The 25,155-nt window shown below is 39.4% G+C and overlaps 1 protein-coding gene across 7 annotated transcripts in view; it reads right to left on the bottom strand.

The window, feature by feature from the left end:
• The window catches only part of AUH (AU RNA binding methylglutaconyl-CoA hydratase), a 152,511-nt gene that overhangs the window by 115,773 nt on the left and 11,583 nt on the right, over positions 1 to 25,155 (bottom strand). The gene's annotated exons all lie outside the window — the stretch shown is intronic.

Here is a 25,155-nt window from a genome sequence, read left to right as displayed (position 1 = left end):
ACAGAAAGATACACAGGATAATAACCATTTATATAAGTTTTTAAAATAAGACATATTTAGGGATATAAAATATGAATGGAAATTATAAATAGCAAATTCAGTTGGCGGTGACCTCTGGAGGGAGAGAGATGGGACTGGCAATGCACACAGAAGACTTCAATCTTATTTGTAGTATTGTATTGCTTATTACATGGTGGGTACTCAATATATTGGTCTTTCAACATTTTTGGATGCCTATATATGTCTTCATAATTAATTTTTCCTATGAAGAATTAAAATTTACCACAGAATAAAAATGTTAGTAAGGCCAAAACAAATTCTGAACTAGTAGGATGTATTTGTTAAAAGAAACAATGGTTCAACTCACTGTCATTTAACATTGAGAATATAATTTTAAATTGAAAATAGAAAATGTTGCTTAGTACATATTGGCTAACACATATTGGTTAATAAAAGTAGCTAAATGTAGCACAATACAGGGGAGGGGAACAGAGAAAGAGGAGCAGAGCAGTGAAGAGGAGGTCTATGGGAGAGACAGCAACTCTGGATGAGGTGGTCCTGAAGGAGCCCCCGTAACTGTATCATGAGATCCACGAAGTCCTCCGGTCTCACAGTGGGTTACACCATTAGGGTGCCCTCCAACACACCACCTAGTGCTCCTATGGGGGGCTTTCTCCAGCATTCTGACTCTGTGACCACACAGCATGATCTGAAAACCACACTCAGGTTACAGAGACCAGGCTGCCGGAAGCCATGCCAGGAGCTAAAGGGAATCAAGGTTTGCTCTTGACAGGTGTGGCCCCTTTGCTGCACACCAGCCCTAGCACAGAGGTGTGAGAGGCACGTTCCAGTTATCCAGTACAGCCTCATCCACACAACCATGTGAGACTTCAGGATTCAAGGTTTATTTTGGAAATAATTACCTTTCTTCATGGAACGTGAAACATCTGTAACTTCGAGACTACTTTTTAAAAGTTTTAATATCCTTTTTGTTTTTACTTAGGAAACATACCCTGAAAACTCAAACATTCAGAACCTAAAAATATAGTTTCACCTCTACTCCTTCTGAGATCATGAATTTTTTATATGACAGCATCCAAAGTTTTATTTGAGGACTAGTATTTCTAAATTCACTGTTTAAAAAGTAAAAAGTAGGGGCTGGCCTGTGGCATAGTGGTTAAGTTCACATGCTCTCCTTTGACTGCCTGGGTTCAGGTGTTCGGATCCCGAGCATGGACCTATACCACTCATCAGCCATGCTGTGGTGGTGACCCATATAGAAAATAAAGGAAGATGTTAGTTCAGCGCAAATCTTCCTCAAGTGAAAAGAAAAAAGCAAAAAGTAAATACTTTTTCACTTTTTAAATTGTCTAAGTCCATGACCACTCACCTCAGGCGAGCCGTTATGCTGCTTGGCAATTCTACTGTGTTTCCCTACTCCATTCACTCTCCTATTCATCTACAGTCCCTTTCATAACTTCCCTCCCTCCTCAAACCTCAAAACCTCCTACCCAATCTGATACCAGCTTACTAAGAAAACAGAAGTATTCAGAAGAGAAATTCCACCAGCACCCACCACCAAATCTGTCCACCTACCAGAATCTGAACCCATACACTCTGCCCTCCCTCCCATTACTATAGATGGATTAACTCATGACGGAGGCCAAATGAGCCCCTTAGGCACTAGATTCCACTCCTTCTTGTCTCCACAGGGACATCACTCCAGCAACTATCCTCTTCCCGGCTGGCATCATCAACAGTATCCCTCTTTAGAGAATCATTCCCATGAGCTACAGTACCGCTATAATACAATCATGCACCACATAATGACGTTTCAATCAACAATGGATGATAAGATTAGTACCATACAGCCTAGGTGTGTAGTAAGCATACCACCTAGGTTTGTGTAAGCACACTCTATGATGTCCACACAATAAGGATATCACCTAACAATGTATTTCTCAGAACATATCTGTCATTAAGTGACACACGCCTGTACAGCTCATCTTAAAAAAAAACTTGCATGGATGGGGCTGGCCCAGTGGTGGAGTGATTAAGTTCGCATGTTCTACTTTAGCAGCCTAGGGTTTATAGGTTCAGATCCTGGGCGAGGACTCAGACACCACTCATCAAGCCATGCTGTGGTGGCGTCCCAAATACAAAACAGAGGAAGACTGCCACAGATGTTAGCTCAGTGACAATCTTCCTCAAGCAAAAAGAGGAGGGTTGGCAACAGATGTTAGCTCAGGGCCAATTTTCCTCACAAAATAAAAAAAAGTTGCATGGACTTTTACTGGCAGCTCTGATGGAACAGCTGATGCTGCTGCTGATGGTGATGATGATGATGATGACGCACTGTTGGCGGGACTGTAAATTGGTGTGGCCACTATGGAAAACAGTACAGAGGATCTTCAAAAAATTAAAATAGAACTATGAAATGATGCAGCAATTTCAATTCTGGGACTATATCCAAAGCAAATGAGAACACTAACTTGAAAAGATATCTGCACCCCCATGTTCACAGCAGCATTATCTACAACAGCCAAGACACGGAAACAACCTAAGTGTCCATCAATGGATGAATGGATAAAGAACTTGGGGTATATATAGGCAATGGAATCCTACTCAGCCTTAAAAAATGTGGAAACCCTACCATTTGTAATAACACAGATGGACCCTGAAGGCATTAAGCTAAGTGAAATAAGTCAGAGCAAGACAAATCTGTGATCTCACTTAAATGTGGAATCTGAAAAAAAACGAAAGAAAAACCAAACTCACAGAAAAAGAGATCAGACTCGCACTTACCACAGGTGGAGGGCAGGGAGGGAATTGGAGGAAGGTGGTGAAAAAGGTGTATACTCACAAACACACACAAACACACGTGAAAAGGGTTATATAATTTGAATGAAACTGTTCATCAACTGACATGAGTGGGCCTGGAATATCCAGTTTTATAAAAACTGATTCCAGATTTCAAATATATCTGTAATAGGTGATCATTACTTCTGGTCCTTGCACTCACATTACAGAAATGCAGTGCTTTTGAAAATTTCTATGGCTCATAATTTTGTTGAGAAAAGGACAGCCACATTCTTTACTGCATGATTGTGAAATATTTTCATTTTTAGATTTATAAACATCAGTTAGAATGACCAAGCCAATGATTTGTTTTCAGTTCTATATCATCTATTCCCTTCCTATCACCTTTGTATGCATATCTGCCTTCAACACTTTTTACTTATAAGCTATGTCAAGTAAATATTCATGCACAAATATTATATGAAATGCAAGAATACCATCACACAGCCTTTTAGTAAAATGGGATGGTCCAAGTTCTTGTCACAAAATACTGCATGATGAAGTCCTTCTTACCAAGTGACTAACTGGATGCGAATTCCTTATTTCCTTTATATAAACCAGAGAAATCTACTGTTCACTCATCAATTCTTGAGTTCAAGAAAATTCATTTAGGATATTGTCATCTGATGACTCACAGTCTAAGATTTCACTCATATGACCAACTTCACCATCATGATTAGAGAGAGTCCTGCTGTCACTTTTGATCATTATTTTATCCATCTAATAACTGTGAAATGTCTTCTCTGTTACCTTTTCTGTTCTTGGCCATTACGGCTAGAAAATCAAAAATTCTAAATTTTCACCTGTGTTCAATGAAAGCTGAAACAAAGACTAGAAAAATGGTGCCTCCAAACTTCGTTTATATTTTCTTAAAAGATAATGCAATTCTTGAGGCAATGCAATAAAAAAAAAAGATAATGCAATAGCAATGATTTGACTATTACATCATCTTTCTAAGTAATTCCGTCATTCTTCCATTTTCTTATTTTAGTCTTTCTTAGCATAGTTGGGAATAATTGATGAGTAATGACAAAATCACTCTTAGGATGATGAAATTACCAATATAAAGATATAATCATATAAGAACCAATAATGCATCTTAGCTTCATAAAAAGGTTCAGTGGACTCATACTGTAATTGCAAGAGAAAATGAATCAACCTTTTTTAAAGTCAATTTTCTGTTCTTCAGAAGACCTCTAAGAAAGAAAAAAAGTCATGAAACATCAATCCACACAAGTAGAACTGTTCAAAAAAGAAACTCAAAAACTCAATCTAGGTCCAGGGGATCTGATGATACTTAGGTTAAGCTCATTAACTGACCAATTCAGATCTTCTAAAGACTTACTGACCTTCTCCTATTGCATCCATTAATTACTGAGAAAGGGAGTAAAAATTTCCATTATGATGGTGGATTTGCCCTTTTTTCCTTACATTACTGTCAATTTTTGCACTACATATTTTGAGGCTGTTTCTAATGGCATAAAAGTTGAGAATTATTATATCTACCTGAGGAATTGAACCTTTTATCATTATTTAGTGACCTTCTTTATCTCTGGTAATTACTATCTCTAATAAAAATCTGTTTGAAAGTCTATTTCATTTGATACCAATATAGTTATACCAGATTTCTTTTAGTTAGTATTAGACTGGTATATCTTTTTCTACCCTTTAACTTTCACCTTATGTCCTTATTTTTTAGCCATTTCTTATAAGCAGCTTACTGATAACTTTTTTAAAGTCAGCTATTATTTGTCTTCTAATTAAAGAATTTAGTATACTTATATTAACTATGATCAGTAATGGATCTGAATTTCTAGCCCATTAGTTCTTTTTCTTCTCCCCTCACCTCCCTCTCTGTTTTTTAACCATCTTCTGGATTGACTAGTTTTCTTTTTCTTATTTCATTTACTCAAAAGTCAAAATACCACCTATATACCAACGATGTCCAAATTTTTACATCAAGCCCAGACCTCTACCCCGAACTACAGACTCCTAAATTCAACTGCCTACTAGACATATCCAGTTGAATGTCTAATAGGCATCCCAAGTTCAATAAACCCTCCCGGCCCCCAACTATGACATTTCCTCCCCAGAACAGACTCCTGCATTCTTCCACTCTTCAGTTAATGGTAACTTCCAGTGTTCAGATCAAAACAGAGTAAACCTTGACTCTTCTCCTTCATACCCTCCTTTTCATGAGTAAATTCTGTTGTCTCCACCTTCAAAATATATGTAGAATCCAACAGTTTTTTACCACCTCCACTACTACTACACTGGTCCAAGTACAATGGTAACTGTAGGGGACTGAAGACAGAAGTTCTGAAATGGTGACACAACCAGAGTAAGTCTTTTAAAACTTAAGTCATATAAGTCACTCCTTAGCTTAGAACATCCCAGACTCTCATCTCACTCAGAGGAGAAGCCAAAATTCTATGTGATTTGGACTCCTATGACTTCTGTGACACCACCTCCTAGCACTCTTCTCTTGTCCACTCTGCTCCAGAGACACTAACCTTCTTGCTCTCCCATTATCTTGCAAAGCATGATGTCCCCTCCAGGCTCTATATGTGCTTACCTCTCTGCCGGAAATACTCTTCCCCAGATATCCACAAGGCTCACTAGCTCACTTCTTTCAGGACTCTATTCATTTATCTCCTTCTCAGAGAGGCCTTCCCTCTTCATCATACACAGAACAGCTCCTCCACGTCAGTCACAAGAACTCCTACTCTTCTTGCCCAGTTTCACCTGCCTTCAGAGCACTTATGTGACCCAGCACACATTTACAGTATTTGTTTACTCACTGCCCCAGCCCCCAGCTATGGAGGCTCCATAAGACCAGGTGATTTCTGTCTTATCTACTGCTGTATTCCCAGATCTTAGCACAACACCTGGCACATGGCAGGCTCCCCACCAGGAAATTTAATCAATAAATAAATGAATCAATCCAAGAAAGAAAGGAATCCATATGTTTTCCTCATAGTTGGGTCCTAATGAAGACAGTGTTAAAAATGCATGAATATTGGCCATCTACTTAGCATCTACTGCCCTCTTTCCATTTCTTAACAGTAGCCTTAGTTTTGTTCTGGAGTCTGTCCTCCACCCTACTTCCCACATTCCATGTACTTTGGAAGAAGTTAAAGCCACTCCCACATCTAGGGGTGAGCCCTGGCTGAGTTGAGCTAATCAACATAGTTTCTTCCCTTGAACAGTCCAATCAAGATCAAGCTGAGGCTTCCAGCCTGGAATTGGGCAGAAGGGTTCTCTCCTCTTCCTTTAAACATGGTCATACATACATGGGACGCCCAGAACTACTGAGCTTCAGGTTACCAAGCTGAGGATGAAATTGGCATAAAGAAGAGAATGAAGCCAAAGGAATTTCAGAAAGATCCAGAATCACTGGAGTAGAGCAATCCTAACAGCCTTATAGTTTAAGTCAATTTGTGATCAATTTTTCTGTAACATGAAGCTGAGAGCACCTTAACCGATACTTATTATCCACTAGATGATATACTACAAATGACAAGAAATAGGTCCTGCTTCCATCTACATCTGTTTTCAAGTGATGAGATCTTAATTGGGGAGGGCATAAGGATTAGCCCTAATTATCACAGGAAATTTCTAGCGAGGTTTAGAGTAGGTGTGAACCAAGTAAAGTTCAGGAACACAATCTTCTTGTTATAACTACCCTCACAGCTTCTAGAACTTCAATAACAACACTTACTCTTAAGTACTTTTAGCTCAGATTTCTTCATCCAAGATCTAAAACTACCTTTTACTCCAATTAAATATATAATTTCTATCTATAAAAAGTCATAGAGACTCACAGTTTCTCGTTCCCCATGTAAGGAGCTTAGAAGTCACCACTCTGTCCTAACAACAAGTAAAAAGCTGAACAGATTGAACCAACAACTCTTCTAGGATCCAAAAGAGAGGTGAAGACACAGGGCAAAGCACTGTCCCCAAACTGAAGAGACAGACAGGCAGACCTGGAGGATGACACACACCAGAGCAGACTCACAGCAGCGGGAACCAACGCCAGAAGGAAAGCCGGAACTGTTACGGACAAACTGCTGAAGGCTCAGTAGGAAAACTCTGAGGGCTAAAACTCCAGGGACACTCAACGATTGTGTGAGATTTACCTCCAGGAGCCAGATGAGCTTCTCAAAGTAAATATTGGAAAAAATCCCCCCCTGCTTTTCACAGTGGGAGGGGAAAAGTAATCGTTTTGAAATACCAGAGCACTCTGTTCTGAACAAGGCCTGCCTGCAGGGGTAACTAGTTACCAGAGCCTAACCTGGTTGGGGTCTTATCAGAGCCTAACTGGCCTGGGGGAAGAAAAATATCCAACACCAGCTCACTCTAGCCATCCAGTCCCACCTAAAGGGGAAGAAAAAAAGTGAGAAAGACTTGGAAGTCCACAGTTGAGAGGCACAGGCTCACTAAAAGCCTGAGACCTAATCAGAGGGCTAAGAACACTTCCCCTGCCCTACACCTCACCGCCTCATTACTAGAGGCCTGTTCACAGCAAGGCCTTTGCCCAGTACATCACGTCCAGCTATCAAGAAAATATGACATACCACAATGCAAAAACAGTCTGAAGAGACAGAACAAGAACCAGACTGAGGAGAGATGTTGGAATTATCAGATCAGAAATATGAAACAACTATGATTAATATGCTAAGGGCTCTAATGGAAAAGTAGAAAGCACGCAAGAACAGACAGGTATTGCAAGCAGAGAGATGGAAATCCCAAGAAAAAAACAAAAAGAAATGATAGAGACCAAAAACATAGCAACAGAAATGAATGATGGCTTTGACGGGCTTCTTAGGAGACAGCACAGAGCTGAGGAAAGAATCTCTGAGCTTGAGGACAGAAACTTTCAAAACTGAAAAGCAAAGGGAACAAAGACTGAAAAAGAAGAATATCCAAGGACTGAGGGACAACTACAAAGGGGACAATATACATGTAACAGGAATACCAAAAGGAGAAGAAAGAGAGAAAGGAAGGAATAGAAAAAATATTTGAAACAACGACTGAGAATTTCACCAAATTAATATCAGACACCAAACCACAGATCCAGAAAGCTCAGAGAACACCAAAAACACCAATGTTAAAAACAAAACAAGATTAAAAAAACAAACACCTAGGCATATTATTTTTCAAACTAAAGAAAATCAAAGATAAAGAAAAAATTCTTACAGAAGCCAGAGGGGGGAAAAAGCATCTTATCTATAGAGGAACAAAGATAAAAATCACATCCAAATTTTCCTTGGAAACCATCCAAGCGAGAAGAAAGTGGAGTTAAATATTTAAAGTGTTGACAGAAAAAAACACTAAACCTAGAATTCTTTACCCTGCAAAATCATCCTTCAAAGGGGAAGGAGAAACAACCACTTTATCAGACAAACAAAAGTTGAGGAAATGTGTTGCCAATAAACCTGCCATGCAAAAAATGTTACAAAAAAATAAAAAAGAAAGTTCTTTAAAGGTAAGGAAAATAATACAGGTCAGAAACTGAGATCTAAAGAAAGAAAGAAATAGCATCAGAGAAGAAATCAGTGAAGTAAAATAAAAACATTTTCGGTTTTTTTTGCTGGGAAAGATTCACCCTGAGCTAACATCTTTTGCCATCTTGCCCTTTTTTTAATTTTTCCTTCCCAAAGCCCCAGTATACAGTTGTATATTCTAGTTGTAAGTCCCTTCTAGTTCTTTTATGTGAGCCACCACCACAGCATGGCTACTGACAGATGAGTAGTGTGGTTCTGCACCCAGGAACCAAACCTAGGCCACTGGGGTAGTGACAGCACCAAACTTTTAACCGCTAGGCCATCAGGGCTGGCTTTACTTTTCTTATTCTTAATTAACCTAACAGGTAAGAATTTGTTCAAAGTAATAATGGAAACAATGTACTCATATACATACAATGATTATGTACACTTATGAATATACCTTATGTATATGTATGTATATATGTTAATAAACACACATATATGTTTATGCTTGCTTATATATAAGTGAAACGAGTGACAGCAATGACACAGATGAAAAGGAGGAATTAGGATTACTTTATTATTATAAGGTACTCACACTATCAATCAAGCAGTATAGTATTATTTGAAAGTGGACTTGGATTAATGAAAAATGTATATTGCAAACGCTAGGGCAACAACGAAAAAAACTAGAAAAATAATACAACTGGGGGCTCACCAGTGGTGCCGCGGTTAAGTTCACACACTCCGCTTGGACGGCCCAGGGTTCATAGGTTTGGATCTCAGGCACAGACCTACACACCACGAATCAAGCCATGCTGTGGAGGCACTTCACATACAAAATAGAGGAAGACTGGCACAGATGTTAGCTCAGCAACAATCTTCCTCAAGCAAAAAGAGGACGATTGGTGGGGCCAGCCCAGTGGCACGGCAATTAAGTTTGCACACTCCGCTTCAGTGGCCCAGGGCTTGCTGGTTTGGATCCCAGGTGTGGACATACACACCCTTTATCGAGCCGTGCTGTGGCAGGCATCCCACATATAAAGTAGAGGAAGATGGAGACAGATGTCAGCTCAGGGCCAGCCTTCCTCAGCAAAAAGAGGAAGATTGGCAGCAGATGTTAGCTCAGGGCTAATCTTCCTCAAAAAAAAAAAAGGTTGGTTAGCTCAGGAAATCTTCCTCACCAAAAAAAAAAAATATATATATATATGTGTGTGTGTGTGTATATATATATATATATATATATATACATATATTTTTATATATATATATACATATATTTATATATATTGAACTGATATGTTAAAAAAATGACAGAAAATGGAATTATATGAAACACTCAATTAAAACCATTACAGGAAGAAAAGGAGTAGAAAAAATAAACAGGAATAAAGAATGGGGGCAACAAACAGAAAACAGTAACTAATACGGTAGCTATTAACCAAACTATATCAACGATCACTGAAAGTGTCCTTTCACCAACCAAAACCCCCATTCCATCCAGCATCCCAGGCCCTCTGGCTTACTCAAAGGCTTCTCTCGTAAAGTCGTGTCATTTCTCCTTCTCCAACAGGACCAAGGTCAGTTCCACCAGCATGCAAACTGCGCCAAGACCTCCATCTCGAGAAAGTCTCATTAACCTCATACACTGCCAGCCATCATCACATTTCTATGAACTAACATGGAATGATTTCTAGAATATATTGTTAACTGAAAGAAGTAAAATGGAAAAAGAGTATATACAGAAAGCCACTAGTATAAGAAAGAATAGGAAATAGGTAAACAAGTATACCTTTTATTTTGCAAAAAGAAGCATATAATGGATAAACTAGAAACCAATGTGATTCATTAACACTCTCAAGGATGGGAATCAGATGGGAGGGACTGGAGGGGGGAAGTGGGTAGTGACACTCATATGTATAGTTTTGACTTTGGAAACCATATTGGTATTACACATATTCAAGGTAAAATAAACAGGAGTGAGGAAACCTAACTTTATTTCATATGAATAAAACAATTACATTGAAGGAAAAATAATGTAAATAACTTTTCAACACAGTATTTTAACTCTATACCCTCAGTCTAAAGATGTAAATACTCTAGGTAGATATTCAACTCTAGTTAGAAAGTGTGTTTATCACAGTTGTATTAATCAGTAATTCCGAAACTATTTTCTGCATATTATAGGATTGAGCAAGTGAGTACATACATTGCAGATACTACAAATATAGAATGGGAGGAGATGAGAATGAACCCTGTGGTGATGAACTAGAAATGGAGTTATCAGCATGAACTCACAGTTGTCAACATGTAAACAGACTGATGTAAATATCTGTGTATATGTATGTAACATACTTTATCTACATATTTCCTAGCTCTGTCTGGTAAGAGAGCCTAGAAGCAAAGAGACGCAAGGAACAATGAGCACACTGAGCACCCAGATCTTAGTTCTTAAATGCCATCCCCACTAACGGGACTGGAGACATCAGCCCCTGATGACGATGGGTAAGTGGTGCTGGACTAGCCCTTCACCCTCAAAACATATGAAATGTCTGTCAGATGCTGAGCAACAGGTAATGGCACACTGATCTGGGAGCACACTGACTGTTCCAACTTTCTTTCTGAAGGCACTTTACAGGCTAGGGGGCAAGGCAGGGGGACCCAAATAGAGCAAGCAGAGTGGTCTTGCTGATATGCGGAGATGGGAGTTCGGGGAGGCTGGGCAGCTGGAGTTTGCAGGACAGGGAACTGGAGAGGAGAGAGCCTCTCAGAGAAAGAGCTCCAATAAGCTGCACGGGGTCGCCATAAGCTTTAAGTTGAAACTGCCCATTCAGAGGCAATCATCAGAGAAAGAACGTCACCAGGGAGCCGTGGTCTGAACAACTCCTGGTGTTCACATTATAACCAGCAGGAATCAAGAGATGTACAGAACACCCTGAGCATTCAGTAGAGACAGAAACTTTAAGAACAAGGCTCACAAGGGCCAGGCAGACCCTCCAGGAGAGTAACCGCCCGCTGGAACAAAACAACACTTTAAGAAAGACACCTAGTAGGGGTTGCCCTATCTGTCAAAAAACAAAACCAATTTACAGATATCTCATGTAATTCAAGACAAGAAAATCACCAAAAGTTCACAGTTAGGAGGAGATAAGAAGTGAAAGTATATAATATTATTAGAAATTGGTATTTAATTTATTAATCATATTGCCTTTATTTTTATTTTAGAGAATGTGAAAATACTATCTCCATCTCTCGAACCTTATTTTGACCCCAGAAGCTCTAAGTTATTCAAATGGAAATTCTAATCAGGGGGTTTTCAGGAACCTAAACCTCAAGATTATCCTAATCGGTAGAGGCCTTCAATCTAACATCCACCCAAATGACGCTATCACTGAACAAAATACTTGTACAACTGTGAGTTGTAGAGCTTTCTGCAGGACCATTTGTCAATCACACAAGAAAACGGGGCACTTTCACTGTATGTTAAGAGAGACAGCCTCCAAGGGCCAGACCTCTAGCGTCTTCCTGTGGAGCTCAATGGGACTCAGCCTGGTTCCTCCAGCTTCAGGTCAGGCACCAGGTCCCAGGGAATGGACTTGGACAAGCAGAGAAAAGAAAAGAATCTAGTCTGGACAAAGGGTAAGCATACTACAGTTTTTCTTTTTTTTTGCTGAGGAAGAGTCAGCCTGAGCTAACATCTGTTGCCAATCTTCCTCTTTTTGCTTGAGGAAGATTCGCCCAGAGTTAACATCTGTGCCAGTCTTCCGCTCTTTTGTATGTGGGACACCACCACAGCATGGCCACCGACAAGTGGTATGTAGGTCCATGCCCAGGAACCAAACCCAGGCCACCAAAGTGGAGCACACTGAACTTAACCACTAGGCCGTGGGGCTAGCCCCTGCACCCAGTTTTTTTATGACCTTCAAGCTAAAAATGGTGTTTACTTTTTTTCTGAAGTATTGTAAAAATTAAAAACAACAAAAAAGAATATACAACAAAGACTGCAGGAGGCCCACAAAGCCTAAAATATCTGGCCCTTAGCTGAAAAAAGTCTGCCGAACCCTAGTCTAGACTAACTCTGGTTCCCAAGGAAATTCCTCAGAAAGCTAACTGTGCTGCTAAACACCAACTGCCAGAAGAAGATTGATAAAAATCCAATTTTCTTCTCGTCTCTTCAGCTCTGCTTTTCTAGCTGCTGGAGCTCTACCAACCCTGACCCAGGGCCACAGGCTGAACTGCACCCTGCCTCATGCAAGAGGGCCTTCTACACGGAGGACCTCTTCTGCCCCAGTGCTCTCCACTGCCCTCCGCCCCACCAAAGGCAGCACAACCTACGTGGGAGGCCTGGAGGAGTAACAGGAGAACAGCCCGCGCCAGCCCCTCTGGCTGAGCTGCCTGCTCTTTGGAGGCGCCTATCCTAGGCTCACCCCAATAGCGCAGCTCTGCTCCTCCAAGGCAGGCCCACTGTTTAGAAAGGTAAGGTGAAGAAGGGTTAGGGAGGAGGCAGAAGTTTAACAAGTCACTCTCCTTCACCCCACAAGCCACCTACACACGTACGGACCAAAATACAAGCTTGTTTTACTTAACCGTGACACTCTGCAATGTTACTTCCCCAACAGCAAAGATTTGTCGATTCTTTGTCCCATGAACCATCTGTTAAGTACCTTCAATGGGCCAGGCAATGAGCCTCTGCCCCAATTTCAGGCAATCAGCTTATCAGCAGGAGACAGATTGATAATAAACAAGTAAAAAGTAAATTCAGGAACTGAAAAGTGCAAAGATGAAGCTAAAATAGGAAAATGTGACAGAGGGTAGGGGGAAGTAGGGAGGCCTGCTTTGGCTAAACTGACAAGAAAACAACTCTCTAAGGAGATGACATTTGAGCAGAGGCCTTTCCAAGTAAAGGGAACACTGAGTACAGTCATGCACCACACAATGACGCTTTGGTCAACAATGGACCACAAATACAACAGTGGTCCCATAAGATTAGTACCACCAAGTCCAGGCATCTAGTGAGCTGTACCATCTAGGTTTGTGTAAGCACTGTAGGGGAGGAAGAAACTTTCCTCCACCCTTCTAGGTTCTTCTGGCTGGTCTAAGAATTAAATTGACCAAGTAACTCACTAAGACGGCCAAAGCCCTCACCTACAAACCATCCTCAGCTAAAGACAAAAGAAGACAGGGGTGAGGAGCCTCAGAGACTTCAAAGCGAAGGAAGATAATTCACAGGTAGGTGAAAAGGAGCAAACGTTTGGAAGACAAGTGTTTGTTTGGCCACAGAAACAGAAGAACAGAGAGGGGAGCCCAATAAACAGGCTTTTCTAGGTCCCTCCCTGTCGACTTCCTAGTTCACGTTATGCGAAGGTGACAGCTCTCTTCCTGAGACAGGTGTTTTTATCTGAATTCTTTTAGGCAGTTACGGGAGAGGTAACAAGAAAAACTTTCTGAGTCTTTAGTTTCTTAAAAATAATCAGCTTAGGGGCTGGCCCAGTGGCATAGTGGCTAAGTTTGCATGCTCTGCTTCAGAGGCCTGGGGTTCACAGGTTCAGATCCCGGATGCAGACCTAGCGCCACTCATCAAGCTGTGGTGGCATCCCACATAAAACAGAGCAAGGCGAGCACAGATGTTAGCTCAGCAACAATCCTCCTCAGGCAAAAAGAGGAAGATTGGCAACAGATGTTAGCTCAGGGCCAGTCTTCCTCACAAAAATAAATAGATAAATAATAATACTAATCAGTCTAAAATAATCCTCATGTTAAAGAGACAAATTTTGGGGTGGGAAATTCTGTTCCCCTTCAGCACACTCCGTGATGTTCACACAATGACGAAATCACCCAGAACATATCCCCATCGTGAAGCGACACGTGACTGTACAATGACTCTGAGAGGAGAATGAGCTTTGTGTAGCAGAGAACAAGGGCTGCAGGACCAAGCAGAATGGACAAGAGGGAGAAAGGAAAAGAGGGAGATGGAGCAAGAGAAGGTGGGGTGGCCAGAGTTGCAAGACCCATACACCTGGTATCAGTTTCCTACAAGTAACTACAACCTTAGTGGAATTATCCTACAGTTCTAGCTCCAAATCTAAAATGAGTTGGCATGGCTGCGTTCTGGAGGCACTAGAGAAAACAGAATTTCCTTGCCTTTCTCAACTTCTAGAAGCTATCCACATTCCTTGGTTGGTGGCCCCTTCCCTGCAACACTACAACTTCTTCCCCTCACCTTTCTCCTTCTCAGATTCTAATCCTCCTGCCTCCCTCTTATACAGACCCTTGACTTTATATTGGGCCCACTGGATAACCCAGGATGAGCTCCCCATCTCAAGATCTTTAACTTATCCATATCTGATGTCCTTTTTGCTGCATAAGGCCACATATTCACAGGTTCCAGGGATTAGGACATGGACCTATTTAGGGGGCCATCATTAAGCCCACCACACATTTTATTTCTGATGATTATTTAAAGCTGGGGAGTGAGGTGATCCATTTTTTTTTTGGTGAGGAAGATCAGCCCTGAGCTAACACCTGTTGCCAATCTTCCTCTTTTTGCTTGAGGAAGATTGCCCCTGAGCTAACATCTATGAGTCTTCCTCTATTTTGTATGTGAGACACTGTCACAGCATGGCTTGATAAGTGGTGTAGGTCCACACCCAGGATCTGAATCCGCAAACCTGGAGTACCGAAGCAGAGCGCACCGAACTCAACCACTACGCCACCCAAGGTGATCTATATTTTTTAAGATCACTTGGGCCGTTTTGTGGGGAACATGCTATAGTGGGGCAAGAGTAGAAGCATGGAGATAAGTCAGCAAATTATCACTAATATATACTTCCTATTTCTGAAAAAGAAAATGGTACCTACAGAGCATAAAATATTACTTAGGTAGTAATTTTTAAAAATAGCACTAGGGTCAGAAATGAATTAATAACAGCCAATAATTACTACTTCCTCAGAAAGGCCACGAGTACTATGAGTCATTTTTAATGGCATCTCTGGCATTTTCAAATGAAGAAAATTAAAATCAAAGTAATTATAATATTACAAGTTTATATTAGGAAACAAGAAAGGTCTGAAATCAATGATCTAAGCTTCCACCTTAAGAAGCTGGAAAATGAGGAGTAAATTAAACCTAAAGCAAACAAAGGAAAGAAAACAATAAAGAAATCAATCAAAAAGAAAACAATTTTAAAAAACCAAAATCCAGTTCTTTGAAAAGATCATGAGAAGTAATAAATGTTTTGCCAGAATTTTTAAGAAAAATACACAAATTATCAATATCAAAAATGAAAGAGGGGACATCACTATAGATTCAAGAGATATTAAAAGGATAACAAAATATTATGAACTTTATACCAATAAATTTGAAAACTTACATAAAACAGATAATTTCCTTAAAAGACACAAATTACCAAAACTTAAAAAAAACAGATAAGGGCCAGCCCCATGGCTGAGTGGTTAAGTTGGCACACTCTGCTTCAGTGGCCCAGGGTTTTGCTGGTTCCAATCCTGAGTGCAGACATGGCACTGCTTGCCAGGCCACACTGGGGCGGCATCCCACATTACACAACTAGAAGGACCCACAACTAAAAATACACAGCTATGTACCGGGGGGCTTCGGGGAGAAAAAGGAAAAAAATTTAAAAAAAAAAAGAAACAGATAACTTGAATAGTCCTATATCTACTCAAGAGATTAAATTCATAGTTAAAAATCTTCCCACAAAAGAAAACTCCTAGACCAGATGGCTGTGTTGGTGAATTTTACCAAACAACTAAGTAATAAATAATACCAATTCTATACAAACTCTTCCAGCAAAATAGACGATACAAAACTGGAACACTTCCCAATTCATTTTATGAGACCAGCAACACTTTGACACCAAAACCAGACAGACACATTACAAGAAAAGAAAACTCCAAGCAAAACCCTTATGAACGTAGCTGCAAAATTCCTCAACCAAATTTTAGCAAATCAAATCTGGCAATATATAAAAAACATCATGACTATGGAGGGTTCATTCCAGGAATACAAGGTTGTTTAATATTTGAAAATTAATCAATAATTCATCATATTAAGAGACTGAAAAAGAAAAACTATATGATCATCTTAATAGATGCAAAAAAAAAGAGAGAGAGGTTTGACAAAATTCAACACCTATTCATGATTTAAAAAAAAACTCAGCAAACTAGGAATAGAAACTTTTCAATCTTATAAAGTACATCTATGAAAAAACTACAGCTAACATTATACTTAATGGAGAAAGACTGAAAGCCTTCCCCTGAGGCTGAGAGAAGGCAAGGATGGACATTCTTACCACTTTTATTCAACACTGTAACAAAGGTCCTAACTGATGTAATAAGATAAGAAAAAAATAAAAAGCCAACATACTGGAAAGGAAGAAGTAAAACTGTCTTTATTAGCAGATGACCTGACTATCTACACAGAAAATCCCAGGGAATCTACAAAAAAAAAGATTCCTAGAACTAAAAAGTGAGTTTAATAAGGTTGCAGAATACAAAGTCAATATATAAAAATCAATCGTATTTCCATACGCTAGCAATGAAAAATTGAGAGTCTAAATTAAGAAACGCCAATTACAGTACATCAAAAAATATGAAATACTTAGGAATAAATTTAATCAAATATGTCCAAAACTTGCACAAAGTAACTGAGACAGAGAGTCTGAGTAAAACTCACACATATATGGTCAACTGATTTTTTAGAAAGGTCCTAAGATAATTCAATGGAGAAAATAGACTTTTCAATAAATGGTGCTGGAAGAACTGGATATGCATATGCAAAAAAACAAAAAAATTCCTGTGGTATAATAAAAAATATATGTGATCTTTGTCGTGGGAAACTGGAACAGAGCTCTTAAAATCCTTGGAATTTCATAAGTGACACAAGTGTTTCCTATTTTTATCCATAACAAGCCCCTCTCAACCAGACGTGAGTTTATGTTAATGAGGTGACTGCTGGAGAGCCCCTTAATAGCTTCAGGATGGAGGCTGGTCACCACAAAGACAAAGCCATGATTAGAGGGTTGGAACTTTCAGCCCCACCCCTCAACTTCTGGGGAGAGAAGAGGGGCCAGAGATAGAGTTCCATCACAACGGCCAATGATTTAGCCAATGGTGTCTGTGTAACGAAAACGCCATAAGAAAACCATAAACAGTGGGGTTCAGGGAGCTTCCAGGTTGCTGAGCACATGTGCTGGCAGGGTGGCATGCCCAGGAGGGCATGGCAGCTCTGCAACACCCTCCACCTCGATCTTGCCCTATGCGTTCTACCATGTGGCTGTTCCCGAGCTGTATCCTTTATAATAAAGAAGTAACAGTAAGTAAAGCCCTTTCCTGAGTTCACTGAGTCAGTAGGGCAGATCCCATCCCGACACCAAATGTGTGAAGGTTTTCCAGACCAATTCCCCAATTCTCTGACACCAACTGGGTGTCCAACAACTCAATTCAACCCTGATGCTAACTCCTGAAGTTATCACAGACCCTACAGATTACGGGCTCAGTCCCATGAGACTGCTTTCACTTCAAATGCCAGTCACAAGTCCCAGGGGCCACCCATACATCTGAACAACTAGCTATAAAGTCAAGAGTTCCCACAAACCCCTCCTCAGGTTCAAGAATTCACTAGAATGACTCACAGAATGGAGGAAAACACTTAACAACAGGGATGCATTCTGAGAAATGCGACATTACACAATTTCATCATTGTGGGAACATCATAGAGTATACTTACACAAACCTAGATGGTACAGCCTGCTACACACTGAGGCTATATAATACTAATTTTCAAGGACTACCATTGTACATACAGTCCATCATTAACCAAAATGTCGTTATGTGGTGCATGACTGTACTTACAGTTACTAGTTTATTGTAAAGGATACAACTCAAGAACAGCCAAAAGGAAGAGACGCATAGGGCAAAGTTTGGGGAGGGGGCCACAGAGCTTCCATGCTCTCTCTGGGCACATCACCCTCCCAGCACACTGATGTGTTCACCAACCTGGAAACTCCCAAACCCCACTGTTTATGGGTTTTTATGGAGTTTTCATTACACAGGCACAATTAATTACATTATTGGCCATTGGTGATTGAACTCAGTCTCCGACCCCTCTCCCCTCTCCACAGGTTGGCGGAGAGGGGCTGAAATTCTTTTTTGTTTTGTTTTCCTCAATTCTTTTTGTTGTTGTTTGTTTGTTTTGAGCAAGACTGGCCCTGAGCTAACAACTGTTGCCAAGCTTTCTTTTTTTTCCTCCCCAAAGCCCCCAGTATATAGTTGTATATCCTAGTTGCAAGTCATTCTAGTTCTTTTATGTGGGATGCTGCCACAGCATGGCTTGATGAGCAGGGTGTAGGTCTGCACCCAGGATCCTAACCAGGGAACCCTGGGCTGCTGAAGGAGTGCACAAACTTAACCACTCAGCCATGGGGCCAGCCCCAGGGCTGAAAGTTCTAACCCTGTAACCCCAGGGTTGATTTTTCTGGCAACCAGCCCCCATGCTAACGCTAGCTAGGGGCCGATGCCTTGAGTCATCTCATTAGTATACAAAAGGCACTCTTATCACTCAGGAAATTCCCAGGGTTTTAAGAGCTCCATGCCAGGAACACAGGGAAGGACCAAATATATATTTTATTATACCATAATAATTAAATCCACATCTTGCAACATACACAAAAATTAACTCAGAATGCATGATAGGTCTACATGTAAAACATAAAAACTAAAAAACTTCTATAAGAAAACATAGTTTGAGAAAGTCTTTGTAGGATAACATCTGGAGTAAGATAACATTTCTTAGTTCACAAAATAGGGATAAACCATAAAAGAAGACAAATTGATAAAGATGACGTCAATTGAAAAACTTTTGTTCTTCAAAACACTTAAAAAGAAGGAAAGCCATAGAGTGGGAGAAAATACTTGTAAAACATATATCAGATAAAGGCCTTGTATCAAGAATATATAAAGAACTCTGCAACTCAATAAGAAGACAACCTAATAAAAATACGGGCAAAAGATCTAAATAAAGACTTCACCAAAAAAGATACACACGTGACAAAAAAGCACCAGAAAACAATGATACTGGCTCAACACAAGATTGACATAAGGGAAGCCATACTGTAGAAAAGAAACCATATTGTAACTTTGAATGACCTCTGACTAACCCAGCTGGATCTGCACCCTCCAGGAGATCCACCTGCTCTGTGGATTTTATGACCCCTGCTCGTGTATGTACCTCCCAGCTGTGATAAGATGGTAAGTTCGTTCTTTTGAGTTCCTCAGGAATGTGATGACCTCCCGGACACTGTCTATGCTGATAGCCATCATCAGTGACAACTGAAAGATCTGGTGTGGCAACTCCCAGTCTGTAGCACCAGAGGGTCAACATTCCTAACCCCTTCCCCTACTGCCAACTGGCCTGTATAACTGCTGCAGGATTCTGTGCCCCCTTAAGATGGTTCTTTAGGACACCAGTCCCCCCATCTTCCAATTTGCTGGGTTATTGCTTAATAAAATGCCCCTTCTCTGCCACCATCTTGCCTGCTGACAATTGGTTTAATGCAGAGAGCAGATGGTGCCCTTTGTGCAGTAAAAACACGCTCAAAATCATTATTCATTACAGAAATGCAAACTAAAATCATAATGACATATAACTACCTATCCACTGGGATGTCTAAAATTAAAAAGACTGACAATATCAAGTGTTGACAAGGATGTGGAACATCTGGAACTCTCATTTATTGCTGGTGGGAATGCAAAATGGCACAGCCTCTCTAGAAAACAGGTGGCAGTTTCTTATAAAACAAATTATACAGTCATAATAAAACCAAGTAATTCTACTCTCAAGTATTTATCCAAGAGAAACAAAAAAAAGTTCACAAAAAGATGTGTGAATGTTTATAGAAGTGGTATTTACAAAAGTCAAAATATTGGAAAAACCCAAATTACCATTAACTGCTAAAGAGAGAAACTGTGGGATACCCCATACAATGGACTACTCAGCGTATAAAATGAATACTCAGCAATAAGACCAAAGTACTGAAACATACAACACGAGTGAACCTCAAAGCATTATGCTAAGTGAAGGAAGCCGGATAGAAAAGCCCACCTACAGCAGGATTCCATTTACAAGACATCCTAGAAGAGACAAACCTATGGTAATAGCAAGGAGATCAGCACTTTAAGGGGTCAGAGTAAGGGAAGGATGGGCACAGGAAAACTTTTTAAGTGATGAACATGTTCTATATCACAACTGTGATCATGGTTTAAAACCTGTCAAAACTCATCAATTACATACTTAAAACTGGGACTTTTTTTCCAAGTAATTCATACCTCTATAAAGAAGATTTTTTTTAATTCCAAAAAATGATATACAACAAAAGAACCCTATTAAGCTAATACAAATTTGTGGGTATCTATCCTTGCACTTTATCTATCAATCAAACTCTCTAAAGGACTAACAGTCAAATACAGAAATATAAGTTAACCTGAGATTCTGAAACAATACTTTAGAGATAACTTCAGTAGTCAGAGGTCCCCACATATCTAACCATCTCATGACATCTGTATCCATTTGAACAATACACACAATATTCGATAAAGAATGTTGACAATTTCAGTCAGAAGTTTTTAGTCAGAACAAAATTTACTAGAATTCAAAAGCAGAAGCAAAACTATCTTTACTTTTTTAAAAAACCCACACTACTATAGTTCAGTGAAACACTCCATTTAGAGTTCTACATACAGGAATCAATTATCAAGAATTGTTTATAATCTATTTTAGGAATTTCAAAGGAAAAAATCCTCAGTCTCAGTAATTTCTCATAAAATTTCCTTTCAAAAATTTTATGGTAAAAACAATACATATGTACTTTGCTACTTAGTGTCAGAACACTCAAAAGAACAAATATAAATATATGGCTAGGGTTACACATTTACATCCAATGCAGTAGCCTGGCCAAAAGGACTTTTTCATAATTTCATCATAGGTAATATATTAAAATTTTGACTACCTAAACATTTTGAAATAGCAGAATTATTTCAGTTTCACTTTGTGTGTGTTTGCATGTAAGAAACAAGGTAAAATTTTTAAATGAATAAATACTTTCTAGAATATGCAGGCGAGACAGCACACATTCAGAACAATCTCTTATCCAGTCTAGGTAGCCAGAAGCAGTGTTCTAACCTGAGTCATGCCTAGGGTATGGCATGGTATCTGAAAACATATATGTATAGGAAACACTGTCTGCAGCCATGATAACTACGATACATTTTTTTTCTCTATCCAGATATCATTGTCATTAATAAGAGAAAATTCATTTAAATACATTACTATAACTGGAGTGGCATTTTGACATTACACATCTTCTCAATCAACGTAGGACCACTATAATATATAAGTACCTGAGATTTTCAGAACTTAAAAAGGAGGCGTCATACTCCAAGAGATTAGAAATCACTGGTACAGCACAGAAACCCTGCCCCAGGAGTCAGGGGAAGTAGTTCCAGCTAGGCCACCACCTGTCCCAGGCCCTCAACCTCACAGGGAGTCTGTAAAATGAAAGCACCTGAATCTCTCTAAAAGGTCTTTTGGTTCCAAAATTTTTCCTCTCGAACGTTTTGACAATAATTTAGAAACTCAGTTAATGTCACAATTTTAGTTACCAAAACCAAAAAATACACTAATACACTTGGTCATTTTTTCTAAATTATTTACTTTGCATATATTCCCTGAATATAATTTATTACTATAACACAATTACTATTGCAGAAAGTTTGAAGACAGAGAAGAGAAAATATCACTCCTAATCCGTGATCTTATTTGCAGACACAGTTTCCACAGCTATCGTCATAATGGGCACAACATTTATACACTGCTCTCTCTCATGTGTTCCACACTACAATGCGGTCTTCATCTTATCACTGTAAATAGTTCCTTACCACTCCACTGAGTGCATCTGTATATTTATGTGTATTTGTATGCATCTGCATAATGCAATATTAGAAGGATAAAATAGAAAATCACCACCACTGCTATTTTTATTAGGGGAGAAGTGATGGAGAGAGGGAGGTGACAGCAGGACTTCTCCTTTTGTATATTTTCTCATACGTTTTTTTACATTTCACACATTTTGACCTACTACCTTTTTTAAAACTGAAATTTGATTTAAAAAATTTAAATGTAAGTGAAAGATGGTTGCTGATTCTAAATAATAGATTTAAATGGGAAGCCAGAAATCACAGTCCAACCTCCAATGCAAGTAGGGGTCACTTTAATAGTGCTTAATTATCTGTTTTTTCCAGCATATTAGAAAAAGGACACAAAAAAAATAAACCAAAGTCAAGAGCCAGAGATACTATCACTGAAGAGGAGTGTGAGACAATTCAGAGGAACAGCTTAACACATCCCAGCAGTCCCTAAAAAAAGCACCAGTGAATCACAGCACAGTTTAAAGGCGGATTAATCTCAGCAAACACATGCTGAGTCCCCATTATGTGCAGTTCTGATAACGTAAAAGACGATTTTCAAAGAAGAAAAAGAGAAGTTCCCCTTCTCAAGAAATTTGAGGTAAGACCACTTCATAAGCTTTAAGTTTTTGGCAAGAAACAAGGTGCCACTTGAATACAGATGTATGGAGAAGAGAAACCTTTGGTGGGGGGGGGGGCAGAAAGCAAAGAGGGAAAATGAGTAACTTTAAGGGGTTCGGGGAGTTAAGAGAATAATCAACAAATGAGTACACTGTTTTTGAGTATTACTAGTTCAGAATAGAAATTAAAGTTCTAATTATCTGAAAGACTGTATTTTTCAACAACAACCAATAAATGAGGCCTGATTAAAATTAAGATTTTTATAATAATATAGGCTATAAATTTAAATATTTTTTTAACTACATAAAGAAATTTTATTTATCTGGATTTACACATAAGTGTACATATTAATAAAACAGACCTACTAAACTGCCTGTTTCAAATATATGTAAGAAAAGAAAATCTTTCAGAGAAATTCAAAAGAATGGTTCCATCATATACATTCAGTTACTAAAATAAATGATTTGGCCCAATTCTTCTATAATTCAAACAGCGATTTTTTTTACAAAATAGAGTAACAAACCTTATGATTACCGTGATCATGCAAAAGTTTAAAAGCACATAGAGCAGGGGCCAGCCTGGTGGGTCGCTGGTTCGGAGCCCAGGTGCAAACCTACGCACTGCTTGTCAAGCCACAATGTGGCAGGCGTCCCACATATAAAGTAGAGGAAGATGGGCACAGATGTTAGCTCATGGCCAGTATTCCTCAGCAAAAAAGAGGAGGATTGGCAGTGGATGTTAGCTGAGGGCTAATCTTCCTCAAAAAAAATTAAAAATAAAAAAGCACATAGAGCAAATAAAATAGATTTGATTAACCCTTGGAAAAAAGTATTCAAGAATAACTTGTTAATTTGGTAAAAAGTATCTGGTATATTACTTAATAAGTCCCCAAAAAGGCAACCTAGAAAAGCTAGCTGTAAACTGCGCTAAAGCATTAAAGTCGTTTTCAAAGAATATTAATAACGCAGAGATGCCAAACAATTGAGCAGCAAAAGAATATGTAAAATAAAAAGAATCCTATCAGTAATTATAGTGTCATAATTACAAAACCTACTACCAACAGAAAAACAATAATGCCGGTATGATCATTAACATTTATTTTTGAAGTGTTATTCTGCCTTCACAATATCACTATCACTCCTCAAAGATTCATAAAATTGGGCCTTCCTTAAAGGCCCCCAAACTGCTCCACGTCTTCCCAATACGAGGACTGAAGTGCAGTGACCTCACAACCATCAGTCATGGCATTAGATTCAGTCACCTGGACACATATTCACCTGGTCCTAAAGTCAGATACAAGAATCCTAATTCTCTCGATATAAGTTTTTCATATTGTTTAACAAAAAAAATAAAATACACGTAAAGCCCTTATAACAACTAGCAACAGCTATCATGCATGACGACCGCACTGTGTTGTACAGACCCTGTCACACGGAAGCCTCTGACAACCCCGCCAGGCAGACAGAGTCACTCACGGAAAGCAGAAGCCTGGACTGCGGGACACTGTCACCCAGGCAGCCAGGACAGGGACCCCACTCTCTGACCCCCAAACTGGAGTAAACCACCTAACCCTTTGAGGGACACTAAACACACCAAAAGGCAAAGATAACTCAGTTACACTGGGTGTTCCTAATAACGTAAATTCTGCAGTATTTTAAGGCGGAAGCCAGAGTACAAAGCTTGAAAACCTGAGCGCCCTTAACAAGGAAACCAAAGAACATCGGCCACAACTAAGACACCTCTAAAAACACTCTGTCTAGAAATAATCCCCCATGTCCTCAGCCTTGTTCCGAGTAAACTCTGAATGCTCAATAAATACTTGTTTCATGAATAAAATTCTGTACGTCATTGCCTCAAATGTTTGATTACCTCAAGGGGATTATCCCCTTCATATCTTTTTTTTTAAAGATTTTATCTTTTTCTCCCCAAAGCCCCCCAGTACACAGTTGTATATTGTTAGCTGTGGGTCCTTCTAGTTGTGGCATGTGGGATGCTGCCTCAGCGTGGTTTGATGAGCAGTGCCATGTCCACGCCCAGGATTTGAACCAAGGAAACACTGGGCCACCTGCAGCAGAGCACTCGAACTTACGGGGCCAGCCCCTCCCCTTCATATTTTTACTGAAAAAAAAAATTCATTTATGCTTCAGCCAACTTCTACCTTCATTTGCATATCAAATTACAATGACTCTGCATGTTATCAGCATTTTTT

Source organism: Equus asinus, chromosome 23 (genome assembly GCF_041296235.1).
Source record: "Equus asinus isolate D_3611 breed Donkey chromosome 23, EquAss-T2T_v2, whole genome shotgun sequence".
Lineage (NCBI taxonomy): Eukaryota > Metazoa > Chordata > Mammalia > Perissodactyla > Equidae > Equus > Equus asinus.
The sequence above is the reverse complement of the archived record's forward strand: the minus strand, read 5'-3'. Positions and strand labels throughout refer to the sequence as shown.